Source organism: Canis aureus, chromosome 4, assembly GCF_053574225.1.
Source record: "Canis aureus isolate CA01 chromosome 4, VMU_Caureus_v.1.0, whole genome shotgun sequence".
NCBI lineage: Eukaryota > Metazoa > Chordata > Mammalia > Carnivora > Canidae > Canis > Canis aureus.
Window position 1 is genome coordinate 55,476,823 of NC_135614.1, and position 12,403 is coordinate 55,489,225.

The 12,403-nt window shown below is 40.3% G+C and overlaps 1 protein-coding gene across 3 annotated transcripts in view; it reads right to left on the reverse strand.

Annotated features, from left to right (window-relative positions):
- SGCD (sarcoglycan delta) overlaps positions 1-12,403 on the reverse strand; it is a 914,568-nt gene that overhangs the window by 371,539 nt on the left and 530,626 nt on the right. The gene's annotated exons all lie outside the window — the stretch shown is intronic.

Genomic DNA, 12,403 nt, shown 5'->3' on the forward strand with positions numbered 1-12,403 from the left:
TTCTCATTATAAGCATATTTCATGTTTTTAATTTGTATTTCTCATTGTTTAGGTCTCCCCCTCCTTAAACAGCCCAACAAATTGTTTAGGCTTCAGGCCTCACAAAACCTGGATCCTCCTCTAGTCCCTCCCATAAAGGACCCCATGGCATATACAGCAAGACCTCAGTATAACAACATCATGATGAGACATCATCACTTGGCTGAGCAGAGTGGACTGCATTGTTATCTGTCTTTCACTGGGAGTAATTTTTGGACTTTTGAGCAGATAAGAACACTATGTGGAAATTGATTCAATGAACATTCCTAGGGCCCACACCAAGAAATCCTAAGTCTACAGTTCATCCCAGGAATCTGTTCTTAACAAGCACCAAAACTGATTTCGATCTCTGTGGCCCAGAGACCATGCTTTGAGAACATGAATTTAGATCTAACAGATACATTCCTGGCCCAATCTTTGCCTCTACTTGCATTGTTTCTCATGAGATCACCCATTTTCCTCCCATATGTGTGTGTGTGTGTGTGTGTGTGTGTGTGTGTGTATTTTATAAGAATATGGAAACATATATATGTAATAACTACACACACAAGTACATTTTTAAAAAATCTTTGCCATCCTTCACATTTTCACTGTGTTCCTACCCTGGAGCTTTCATTTCCACTGTCCTCTTTCAGCAGTATATTGAATATTATGCCTTTTGCAATCTTTGGTGTCTTGGTTCTTGGTTTTTAAACATGCAGAGATGTTTTCTGCCATGAAAAAGAAATCTCAGCTTACCTGCATCTGTTGGCATGCACTAGGCATGTGAATTTTACAAAGGAGTCCCTCTATATCCCCAAACACTCTCTTCTTGGGAATCATAAGACTAATACTTTCCACCAGTCTTTGGGAACTTCTTTACATTGTTATACAACATATTTTACAGTGAGATATGTCATTTCTCTGAATATATCCTAAACACTTTTAAGTATTTAAAAGTTCTTTAAAATAAAGTAGCACCTAAACCACGGTGTATTTATGCGTATAATTACATGAAATTATATGTGTGCATAGATACACATAGATTTGATGAATGAACAAAAATAAAGCCAAGACCAAGTAACAAAACACATCCTCCAATGTCAAAAAGCTATAAGGTCACAAGGAAAGAATAAAAATTTACACAACTTGGCTCCCTTTCCGAATGCACAGGAAATTATACTGATGTAAAGTAGGCTTAAATCCAAAGCATTATTCAACTCCTTCATGGGGCTATTTTCAGTGTTTACCTGTTTATAAAACAAACAAATAGCTACTAGACAATCCTGTATTGCCCCAGTTCTTGCATTTCATCAGTTGACATAAGGATGATGGAAGGTCCTGGGGCAGAAATTCACATAGCTGGCACACTGTGTGAGGCAGAGTGCATATTCTAGGCTAATACTGCTATAAGCCATTGCTTTGTCTATATTCAGTATTTTATTTCAGCAGGTTTCTTCTTCAGGAAGAGAACATATGTTTTCCTATTCTCCCCCCAAATAAAAGAGTTACCTAGAGAATAGTTACAAAATCTGCATTATCAATTTGTTACAGAAGAACACATTATGTTTTGAGAGATGATTAAAAAATAATCAGCAAACTTTCTAAAGACACATATAATGCCATCAAGTTTCCTGATGATTTTTCTCTTAGACCTATAAAATTTTATGGGCCATGATCTGCTCTACTAGTAAGGTAGAGTTACGAACAAGGAGGCATTGATGTGCATTTTACTAATACTTGCTAGACTTTTCAGCCCACTAGCCTTTAGAAATATCTTGTTCCATAAGAGCATTTAAGGGAGTGCCAATGAGTGCAATTCTCTGTAAAGTTACAGAGGAGAGCACAGGTCTAGCCTTTAAGGAAATCCCCAATCGCAATCTATTTTTTTCAGTCAAGGAAAAAAATATTTTTAATGACCTATTATGTGCCAAGTACCACAGCAGAGTCTAGAGCTATGTCGGGCTTCAAAAGAATGAGTAGGATTGGGTTTCTGGTTTCTTCAAGCTTGTACTTTCATGGGAGAGATGGACCATACTCAAGTAAATCAATTAAGCCATTGTAACTAAGTGAGGCGCTAAGAAGGAAATGAAGAGGATTCCACAGTTGAGAATGGAGGGGACTCATTCTGGCCGGGGAAGGCCAATCCGACAAAGTGACAATTAAGGTGGGGGCCGGAGGTTGAACGGGTTTTTCAGCAGAGGGCACAGCAAGCATTCTGGCCTCAAAGACCTGCTTAAATGAATCAGGGTGGTTGGCAAGGCTGGCACTGAGTGAGCTTAGAGGACAGAGTAAGGGACCAGTTTGCAGAGAGAGTCAGTGGCCTACCTGTACCGTCCATATCTTGTAAGTTATAATAAGGAGTAATGAATAAAAATGGCCTGACTTATAAATCTATCATCTTCTCCCAAAATAAGACAAACAATACAAATCAAAAGAGCAAGGGATTGTGGATAATGACGCTGCATGTTAATATTTCCAGTGCATTTATAAGTAAACATGAATCAGATCTCTGTAGATGATTATAACCAGTTTATGTAAAATAACAGGCATCCATTCCCACACCACTGTATCACAGTATCTGGATCCCAGACTGCAGGATCACAGTCATTTTGGATTATTTTGGCACGTAAGTGGTTTTCCATTAGCTGTGGAAATTCCATTAGCTTCAAAATTCTTAATTTTGAAGTCTCTGATTTAAAACTATCTGCTTTCCAGGGTTGTTTTCATTCAGCCATCCGTATGACACATTAGTCTTGGTTTGTTAATATTTGGCACAATTTAGACAATTGTAACAAACTCGTTACTTTTAGTTGTGATATAACAATCAACACTTCTTTTCTTGTAAAATTCATCCAGAAGAGCAAGGGCTTGTTCATGTGAAATGGTCTAAGAATGGTATCTTTTTTTTTTTTTTTTTTTTAAAAAGCACATATGTGGATTACTTTAAAAGTGTGGTATTCCATGTTTTAGTTTTCTAAGAATTTGAGTGAGTGTTGAACAATTTTTACTGAAAAAAATTAGACAAGTGCGTGTATTTTTTTTTTAAAGCCTAAGAGTATATAGTCAGGAAAAATTAAAGACTTTTTATTTGAGGGAGACTGAGTGTGTGTGCACGAGAGGGAGGAGGGACTGAAGCAGAGGAAGATACAGAATCTCAAGCAGACTCCATGTTGACAGTGGGGTCCAGTGAGGGCTCGATCTCACAACTCTGAGATCGTAACCTGAGCCAAAACCAAGAGTCAGACACTTAACCGACTGAGCCACCCAGTTGCCCCTCAAGGTTTTTCATTTGCACTTTTAGCTTCTCTCTGCAGAATCAATTACCAGTTTTTAAAAATCTTTATAGAGGGATCCCTGGGTGGTGCAGCAGTTTGGCACCTGCCTTTGGCCCAGGGCACGATCCTGGAGACCCGGGATCGAATCCCACGTCGGGCTCCCGGTACATGGAGCCTGCTTCCCCCTCTGCCTGTGTCTCGGCCTCTCTCTCTCTCTCTCTCTCTGTGCTATCATAAAAAATAAACATTAAAAAAAATCTTTATAGAAATGTTCAATACTAAGGCTTAATTCAACATGTACATTCAACATATACCCATTTAAATTTTCCTTTTTTACCCAAAGAAGGGCATATTTACTGCTTTTGGTTGTTCTCAGTGCACTTAATATAGCTAAGCGATAGTCCCATGAAAATATACAGACACTTGTTTTATTTTTAAGTTCAAACAGTTTTAAATTATAGGGATGTATGATATTTAACTTAGCCAATTCCCTAGTTGTTAACATTGATTGAGGTTGTTTCCCATAATTTTTTGTAACCAGGGCTTATTTTAACAAATACTTATCAGATACTATCATGTATGACACAAGATACTAGCAGTAAAAAGATGCTCTGTTTCTTGGACCTTCCAGTCTAATGGGGGAAACAATAAACAGAAAAACAAACAAATATGGAATTTTAAACTCAGCCTTGGGAAGAAGTCTCAGGAAAGAAAAAAAAAGGAAAGCAGGAAAAGGGGACGAACCATGAGTGAGAGGCTCCTGTTTCTTAGATGGTCAGGGAAAACCTTTTTAGTGGAGAGATTTGTGGCCGGGGGGCAGGGGCAAAGCATCAACAAGTAAGAAAGTAAATTATAAAGACATCTAAGGGAAGCACTATGGCCAGAGGAAACAATATAAGCAAGTGCAAAGGCCCTGAGGTGGGATTTCACTGTGGAAGGTTGAAGGACAAAGTGGCTAGACCAGAGCAAAGAAAGGGGAAAGTGTTTGAAAATCAGCTTAGGAGTACAGGCAGAAGGAGTGCACACTGGGTCTTACAAACCACAATCAAAACCTGAAAAAAGGATACAGATTGTGATGGTAAACTATCAGAGAACTGAAGAATCAGAGGAAGAGGATCTGATCTTCACTTCGCATCATTTCAGCAGATCTGTAAGGAACGGACTGCTGGGACAAGAATGCAGGTGGAGAAATCAGGCTCCTGTGACTACTGCTATCACCTCAGGTTGGGGGACAGGAGCCCAAACCAGGGCAGTGGTATAAGAGAAATACAGTATTTGGAAAGTAGAGCTAATGGGACTTACCCAAACTTCCTTGGTGTGTTAAAGACAGCAAGAATTTGAACCCAGAATGTCTAGCTTAAATACCAATTCTCTTACTTCTTACGTTAAATGCTTCCACATCCATGTGTATATGTGCTCAGAACAGCATGATGACTCATTCAAAACATGTTTTGGTAACAGTGTGAGCTCGAATTTCTCAATACAAATATTAATTTTAAGACAATTTATCAATACTACAAATCCTATAGCAACTACTATATTTCAGGCAGGGTACATGTTCCCTAAGTACAGGCAGTTTTCCCAGGTAATAAGCCAACTTTGATAGGTCTATGAAACCCACCAAATTTTACAGCATCATAAAAAAAGAGCTATAACAAATTAGGCACATCCTTTTATAGCGATTCGACAGTTGCATAAAATTAGCATTGATCCAGATCTTCCTTGACAGTTGTATTTGGTAAGGATCTTTAGCTGTGCTCTCTAATATTTGCAATGAAATCTGTGGTCTGAAAGGAAATGTTCATCTCATTTTTACTCATGTAATTTTTTCTAAAATCAAGGTGTCCAGAAACAAACATGCTAACAATAATAATGAAGTTATTATGTACTTAGCTAAGTACCTTACATGCCTCCACATATGTATATAGCTATGTCTATTGAGCTATAACTTAGTTCCAGGGAAATACACAGAAGTTAACTACCAAGCTCTGATTTTACAAAAATCTGTACATCTGTGTAAATGCTATTCAAAGTAAGTAAAAAAAAAAAACAAAAAAACAAAACAAAACAAAAAACAAAGTAGGTAATGTTTCCATAATCCTAGAAAGTTCCCTCTTGGCCTTCCTAATTAATCCCCATCCCCAGAGGCAGTGACTATTGTGATTTCCATCACATTTAAAATTTTATTTTATTTTTATTTTTTTTTTTTAACAGTGGAAACCAAATCACTGATTCCACAAGGTTTTTTTTTTTTTTTTTTTTTTTTTTTTTTTTTGATAGTCACATAGAGAGAGTGAGAGAGAGAGAAAGAGAGGCAGAGACACAGGCAGAGGGAGAAGCAGGCTCCATGCACCGGGAGCCCGACGTGGGATTCGATCCCGGGTCTCCAGGATCGCGCCCTGGGCCAAAGGCAGGCGCCCAAACCGCTGCACCACCCAGGGATCCCACATTTAAAATTTTAAATCTCATGTACAGTTCTATGATGTGATTACTCCAAGGAATATCTGACTTTGAAACCTGTGCTCTACGCATGCTGTCCTATTGCATTTTTGCTAATACCTATCCATCTCAACTGTGCCCTCTAAGAGAATCAGGTTATAATGCCTTACTTTCTTTCCTATTCATCTAGAATGGTACTTTATGTACCACCTTTAAAAGAATTGGGGGAAAAATAACAGTCTTTCAAATAATTTTCTATCTTCTGTGGTTCAGACAAGAAATCCTACAGGAAAGACTGTTATTGTAAACACCAGATTGGGGTTAGTGAATAGTGGACACAAGCCTTCTCAAAGGAACAGGAACTGTTCAGATTGTACTAACTGCCATGCCCTGGGAAACGAGACCAAGGATGCCCTTTGTTAGCACCTTCTAGATTATCTAGATTTGTACATAATATCTCAAAATGTCAAATGCTTTGTAATTGATTAAAAAAAGAAAAATAGGGATCCCTGGGTGGCGCAGCGGTTTGGCGCCTGCCTTTGGCCCGGGGCACGATCCTGGAGACCCAGGATCGAATCCCACGTCGGGCTCCCGGTGCATGGAGCCTGCTTCTCCCTCTGCCTGTGTCTCTGCCTCTCTGTCTCTCTCTGTGTGACTATCATGAATAAATAAATAAAATCTTTAAAAAAAAAAATATAAGCACCACTCTGTGACCCAAAATGTGCCTTTAGGTCAGCCCTCAGACTTCTAGTTTGTGATCTGCAGTTTATATCCTCAGCCTAGGAAACACCAGGTGTAGCTTTGTCCACAACAGCAGTGATGCCACAGATCTCTGAAGTTCAGGTTCAACTTTCAGAGTTAATATCTGTCACTACAGGGTCCAAGTTATAAGCTGACTGGTTTGTCCCTGGCATTTCTGACCACCAAGGGAAGCAAATGACCTGGGTCTGAACTGAACCAACAAACAGAGAAGAAACTTTCTCAATAGAAAAACTGGCAACAGGAAGATAGGATGAAATTTAAAAGAGAGAGAAAAGGAGAGAGTGCTAGAAAGAGTACAGGACAAGAGAGATGATGGCAGACAACCCCAGGTATGAGCATGAAGAAAAGCAGCACAGTATGGCACTGCTCCTCAGATATTTAAGCAATCCTCTCACCAAATATGCCATGACCAGGATCATGACCCTAACCAGAGTTAGGACAATGGGGTGGTGTTGAATGCTTGCTCAGACAAAAGAGCCAACAATTGATATTTATTTACTCAGAGCTCCAGAAAAACAGCTTCAGTGGCTAAAGACTTCAACCTCAGCAACTGGCTAACGGCAGGGTTTCCAGGAATTCAGAAATATGTTATTTGGAAGTCAGGGTGCTCATGAAAGAGTCTGATGCTATCATCTAGCAAAGGTAAGTGGTCTGAACAAGTAGGGAGTTTCTAATCCCCGGCAATATAGTTTTTATCGGGAAACTCTGCTTGTGTTAATAGGTGCCACTGCATTATCGGTCAAAAAAGAATAAAGCCATAGCTTCCACATCCACCTGCACACCCAGAACTCCATTAGGACAACTACCAGCAAAGATTTCTGAGCAAACCAATCTCACAGGATTTATACACTTGGTGAACTGTAGTGACATGTTCCTCCCTGAGTCCTGCAAACCTCTCTGACAGCAGGCCAGGGGCCACAGATTACATGGTTTCCTTTATATAAGGCGATTCACACTTGGCAACAGAAATGTGAAACAGTAATGAAGACGATCACCTTTCTGTGTGGCACCAAAGGTGAAAGAAAGAGGAGAGTAGAATCTTTCGAGAAATCCAGGCAATACAAAAAAGTAACTTGGATCAATCAACATAAAACATTCTCCCCTCTGCTGATTATGCCCATACTTCTTTTCATTTGCCTCTTTCATTCTTTGCCAGTTTATCTCATGCTCTCTCAGTTAATATTAAATATGTGTGTGTGTGTCCCCTTCTGCTATAAGATCTGCCCACCTTTCATTCTTCTTTCCTACTGTACTGCTTCTCCCATAAAATCGCTCTCTCCCCCTTTGGTTAATAGATGTTCGGTGCTCTGTTCACGGAATATGCACTTGGCAGATGAGTGGAATGGAGTCCAGGGAATCATATTTTTGTCAGGAGGAAGTTAACTGGAATGTATTCAAGAAGGATAAAGATAACAGCACAGGAAAAGATGAAGGACAGATGAAATAATTCAAGATGCCCAGCCTTGAGAAAGGGAGAGAAAGACATTCATAAGAAAATGGGAGAACTTTAGAATTACAAAAATCATACATTCTGAGAAACAGAGAACACTCTAGAGGCATCTGATCCCATTTTACAGGTGGTCAAACCGAGATCCAGTCATTAGTGAAGCCAGGACTTATCCCAGGCTTTCTGACCACCTCTACGTCTCTTCTCTTTCTTTACCACGCTTCTGTACCAAGTATCATCACCAATTTCAAATGTGGCTCCAGAGACCGTGACAATGGCCACAAATCACAAAGTATAGGAATCCAATTTGGCTCAGTTTGAGGACACCTGAGGTGGGAAACAACACCCCAGCTGCCTCGCAGTGTAGTGAGGTTCTCCGTCACTGGAGGCACTGCCATCACCTCTGGCTGACACCTGTCTGCAACGCTATACATGGCATCCCTGCAGTGGATACTGATTTAGCCGTGGTGGCGGGGGGGGGGGGGGGGGGGGGAACAAATTCAGCTCTCTGCACCAGTGTCTTGCTTCAAAATAATCACTCAGAGAGCTTTTAAAAATATAGAGGCTCTCCAACTCTAGTTTCTGAAGTTCTGATTTAGGAGGTTTTGAGAAACCATGGAAGCTGGTGATTTCTGAGGAATCTTCTAATACTAAGATTCCATTATAATTTTACTTTCCCTTTTTTTGGAAGCAGGTTTCCAAAGTATTCCTTAAGCTATCATTGCTGAGACAATGCATGTATCATGTAGTCCACACCAGACTTATGGTCAAGGGACAAGAAACATTACCAATGTCTCAGAGTGCCTGTGCCCCTTAGGCCATCCTTTGATCTCAGTGTTCACTTTTCTGATCTCAGTGTTCCCTCCTTTAAAGTGGAAGAAATGGATTATTAGAACAGTGTTTTTCAAATGTATTTGTTTGTTTGTTTGTTTTTTTAAACATTTGTGGCCAAAACTGTCCATTCCTATCCTACAAACATCCTTTCTGGCATTCACTGGTGATAGAACATGGAGAGAAAATAATAAAAAAATAATTTAAAAAATTTAAAAATAACATGGAGAGGCTCATTCTCCATCAGAAAACTCTTGATCTGAATTTTTTTGGACTTCTACTTCATATCCAGAGGGTAATACGTGGTTGGCTTTAACTCATTATAGTAATATCATTGCATGGGGCCAGTGAGTACATGATCCAGTACTGGGGGTGTATTCTGAGATGTGAGGCAAAGTCTCATAGGAGAGGTATTTTCCCCTTTATGCCTTGCTACCTTTGCTCTGACTTGAAAAGGATACGTGGACATGAGCACAGGAAGTTCAGCTGAAGAGCTCAGGACAGTGAAGCAGAAAGTTGGCTTTGGTCACTGGGGACATTGCTCAGCTGCTGAAACAGCTCTGACTGCCTAGGTATAGTCTACACCTCTCTACACCTAAAGCAATGTGAGCATTAAGACTTCTGTGAGCAGAGTTTCTATCATCACTTGCAACCAAACAAGTTTCACCTATACTGCACTAAAATTCTCTTTTCAGATGAAATCTCCTGCAAAACTCCAATATATGGAGCAAGTAAAAGTGGCGGGGCTCCATTAGAAATGCTAGAAATGCAGTTGGGGTGTTTTCATCCGCCCCCCCCCCGCCCCAGATTCCTGTAGAGGTTCTTCAAGGAGCCAGAACCAGCCAGGATCAGCATGTTGACCCCAGGAGGGATCCTCAGATCTTCCCTGAGATCTGAGAGTTCTGCATCAAATTTGTTCTTGTGTTTTTCTTTTGATGTGCTTATTTGTGCAAATTTTGTCCTAGAAAATACAGATCCCATTCCTGACCAATGTCTACTACCATAGAGCTCTGGTGTCTGTGTTTGCATTAACTTGTGTTATCATGTGGGCAGCAAGTGATTCCATTATCATTGTCATGAAGAGAGAAAGGAGTAGAGTGTGAGAGAACATAAAATGGCACATTCCTTCAAGGAGCAAATATAAGGACATAGTGAAGGTAGATATGAAGAGAAAAAAGCCATGGAAGAATCAAGTGTCCAACCAGGATACAAGAATGTAAGAGTGCTGAAATCAAAGTAATTTCCAAAGTCACTGTTAGTCCCACGTTCATGGCATAAACCTTATTAAATTCTAATAATACATTTTCTACATAAAAAAAATGTTGATCATCTAGATGTTATTAGATGAGTTTCTTTGTATTTATTTCAAAAATCTGTTTTAGTGCTCTATCTGTTCAAGAATGATGAAGATAAGAGGCAATATCTAGGTAGTTATTTCTGGTTTGTGTCTATTTAAATGACAGTATAATGAAATCATTAGATCAACCATGAGAAAATCAATCCCCACTCTGCTATAAAAGGGGTCTTCATATTACTCATACTCAAGAAGTTCTGAACTACAGGAGGGCCCAAATCCCTTCCAGATGGTCAAAGTCATAATTCTATAAACCTCCCAACCTCATGAAACTAGTATTAAATACTTTCACCAATAATGTGGTATATGACCTTGGAGATGTTTCTTAAAAAAAAAAAAAAAAAATCATTCATCAAAATGAAGCAGATGTATTCACTTTATATTATTTTGAAAAAGTGTGTCTTTCTGATAAAGTATCCATGGGCAGGGCCTAGAACAAAGTGCTCCCTGCAATCACTCAACATCTCCACCTGGTCCTTTCACTCAACACCCCCAGGGGGAATATCTCTACATGGAAACATATGGGTTAAAAATAAAGCCTGAAGAGCCGGCTCCCTCCTTGCTTAGGAAATTTGAACCCTCGGGTGTTGCCATTCTTACAAAATGCGCTGATTGCTTCCAGAAGGCACAGCAGGGCAGACTGACCATGGGGTCTCCCATTGTGTCAAGGGTAAAACAATTCTCCTCACCGAGGCCACGGTTTATCCACACACTTCAAGCCGAATGGATCAGTGCCTGCTGGTTTGCACTGTTTCTAGAATATGTGCTTCCTTCCCGCGCAAGATCTCCTCCCTCTGCCCTGGCTGCCCAGTGCGTGGTATGGCCACTCCTCTCTCCTGTTACCCACACCTCAGCCCCGGATTTCTCCCTGTCCACCTTCCCACCCCCTTCTTTTTCCTTTCAAATGTCAAGGGAGCTTGATTGGCCCCTCCTCTACTTCTAAAAAAAGGGAAACTATAAAGTTTCTTCCAAGTTTTAGGCACTGCCGTTCATAATCCTGCAACCCGGAGCTGCCATTTCACGCCTGCTCCACTCAGTGCTTGACGCGCACTAAATTTAGACGAATATGACATTAGAGCTCACTTGAGTCTCCTTTTTCACCGGCAGTGGGCTTGGCTATGGTTCACGTCGGTTCCTAATCTGTCTTGGCATTTTGCTCACCCAGTAGGCACTTAGGAAAAACACAAATGTAGTCACTGTCTATGCTGGTGTCCAACCGCACTCCCAAAAGTCCCAAGCCTGCTCCACCCAACCCAACACAAAGACGAGGCTGATGAAGAAAATATTTGTGTGCCATGTCTTGGAGTAAGAAACCCTGCTGCCAGGCATTTCCCAATCCCCTCCTCCAACTGCAAAGCTGTGGAGAAAATGAAATTGCTGGCAAAGAGGGATGACTTTCCACCAACAGGACACAAGGTCTGCCTGCTTGTGTGTTTTACACAGAAAAAGATCTGAAGAACTCCAGCCTTTTATTCTTCATTCACCCATTAATCTTTACTATTAGCTACTCGCGGAGAGATTTTAACGCTGAAGTAAACACACACCTGAATCCATTCATTCATCTACTTCCCCAAAGAGACTCTTGGCCAAGCCCCCTTTGGAGAACACCAGGGCTGTCACTGATTGCTCTGCCAGTAATCACAGAGCTGTAGTGAGATTTAGTCTAGCCCTTTCTGAGCCAAACCACTTTCTTAAATGCAGTTATGCTGTGTATCTTCTACATGCTGAACATAGACTAAGGCAGAACTTTCCTGGGGGAAGGGGGTAAAAATCTATATTGCATTATAGCTGATATGCATGGGAAAGGATTATTTAAAATTTGTGGAGTCTCTTAAAGCACTCTTTTCCGGTAGGGTGCAAAATCAAAATCAATGAACTAAAATTCCCACCATAACATTTCTATCTTTTGACAATGATTTTGAATGAACTACTGTTTTCTGTTATTCTTTGATTCTATTTCCAAAATACAGACAGACTGTTTCAGGGTAAAACTGCCAGTTACTTTTCAACTCAGAAAAGTTGAAAATTATCATAGAAACAGAATTACAAATGTTGATCCAGCATATTTCTGGGCAAACACAGCACTGGGCTCCTTAATGACAGCCCAAATCCCCTATAATAATAAAAGTTGCCAAGAATACGGGCACACGTATCTGCTCCCACACTCTGAAAGTATAACCCAAGATAGAAACTTCAAACTCTGATTCCTTCCTCGAATGAAAGCTATTTTGTGCTAAAAATGCCCCTCTCAAAAACTCTCACGAAGCAAAGAAC